A 2,339-nucleotide genomic window follows, 5' to 3' on the forward strand; every position below is an offset into this window, starting at 1 on the left:
TGCTGATGTGGAAGATAGCAATGGGCTCACTCTGAGCCTCGGTGGTCTTCGAAACACAGCTACGCCTAACTGTCCCTCTGGTGCATGGTACATCAGCTCCTCAGCTGCTGCAGGCAATGCCTGGGGAAGCTGTCTTCATCCTTCAACAATGGAAGTACCTGGGAGGACCTGCCTGTTCATTGCCTGTTCTGTCCCAGCAGGTGACTCCTGGCAGTGATAGGTAGCAGTAATGTCTTGTATCAGCCCATCACGAAGCATAAGCCAGAGCTTGTTCCTGGCCTCAGTAGCAAAAGCTCTCCATTTGTGTGCTTCAGTATGTGATGGTTACAGACCGTTAAAGGCACATCTTTGTGTATGGTGATGAATCACAAAAGCAAAGAACAGTTTTTGGGAAGCTTATTTCTTCTGGCCTGCCCCTGAGATGTTCAGCCAGCACCTGCCCCAGCAGTTAGATGCTGCTCGGGAAAATGTAATTTCCTCCGTAAGAAGAAGGAAAACATCCAGCCTTCAACTTCTCAGGTATTGGATCAAGCAGAAATGAACCACCAGAAGCTACCACTTGCAAAGTGCTCATGTTAAAGCAGCAGTATTTGGGTTTTGGCCCCAAAAAGGATGCTGGAGTAAGTACTTTTGGCAATCCTGTGTGGGAAGAAGCTGTGTAGAAATTGGGAAGGAATCGGTCAGCAACATGTGTGTGTATGTGTGGGGACAGGAAAAGTCATGATGGAGAGTGACTCGGTATTTGTATTTTTTGTGGTTTCATCATAATGGTGGCCTATAAATTGTGAACTGCTGCTCTGCAGCTGCTGAAATGGCTCTCTTCTTGGCACTACTTGCAGGTGTAAGTGGTCTTAAGGTACAGGGCCTTGTCTTCTGCATCTAAATAGAGAAAAGTTTGGATTGGTTATGTGCTCAGCCTGTACGTCACTAAAAAATAGTAGCAGTGGCTCTGTTCTCCTTTCCCCAGAGAACTGCCTCTTTTCATGTCTTTGGTTCTGTCAGACACCCGCGTTAAATCCGATGCCTGGTTAATGAGATCTGCTTTGACAAACGAACCTTTTCTCCTTCCTTGTACCAAAGGTTTCAAAGGAGCTTACCCATGAAGGAGGCGTGGGGAGAAGGGTAGGTGGCTTAGGCAGGAGCATGGGGGACTGTGATGAGCCCCGAAAGCCATAACACAAAACCAGGCATTTTTTCCCCTCAGAAAAAAGTTTAAGAATGAGACAGATGAGGCGTAATTGAGACAGAAGGATGTTGATTTCATGGTTTATTGTCACATTAAAAAAGTAATCTTACTGATGAATTAATATTTGCTTTTTAATATAAAAGTGCTTATTCTTACAAATCCTTAAGGCTCATTCTGTTACATTACAGTAGGATTTTTCACCATCCCAGAAACTGTGCTACATGAGTTTTCTATGAACTGTGGACATAGCAAAATCTCCAAACAGTAAAACAAGTCATTGACAATTTCATTGCCTCTGTATGCATGAACCTGTTTAATTGTGTAACATAATTTAACATGAAAACAAACAAAAGCAAAATTTTCTTGTATTTTCTGGTTTGCCTCGGAACTGATCCCCAAAAGATTTCTGTTTTCCTTGAGTGAAAGGAACAAATACAGTTGTTCTTGATTCTCAGTTTTTTTACTTGTACAGCAAAAAGGAAGGAGTGAGACAGAGGAGAGTTACAGATGCAGCTTTTACCCCATGTTTCCTGCTAAACAGAAGAGGAATGACTACAAAGCGCAAGTACTTTTCATACACGATGTATTTATTTTTGTCATGTCTTTATGTTGTACTTTTACTTAGGTAAAGCTCCCACTGAAGCCAATGTGAGTTTCGCCTGAGGGCTGAGTAAGACCAGGGCTCTCACACGGGGGAGATTTTAGATTAAGTAGTTTATTATTTTTTTGTCTCACAATGGAATAATGAAATAGGTGAAATTTACTCTTGTTTGTATTGATCACTAGTGAAACATGATTTCTGGCATGTGCTATGATACACACATAAGAGTATACAATATTTATTTTTAATTAGAGCTGTATTAGTTGGATGGACAGTGAATTTGCTATTTCTACTTGAATTTTAGGTATCTGTTTACTGTAAAGATGATTTTTTTCCCAATAATTGGGACAAAATACAGTAACTAAAAAAAAATACCTAATGCAAAAGATAAAAATAATTTAAAGTATTCTGGAGCAAGGGGGGAAATGCTAACTGATCTAATAAATAAGGCAGTTTAAAGCATTTGTGACTGCTACCATGATATATGTACATACTTTACAGCATAAATTACTGTACAGAATACTCCATTTATTAACCTGCATAAACAATATT

This window comes from Buceros rhinoceros, unplaced genomic scaffold, assembly GCF_000710305.1.
Source record: "Buceros rhinoceros silvestris isolate BGI_N320 unplaced genomic scaffold, ASM71030v1 scaffold26980, whole genome shotgun sequence".
Lineage (NCBI taxonomy): Eukaryota > Metazoa > Chordata > Aves > Bucerotiformes > Bucerotidae > Buceros > Buceros rhinoceros.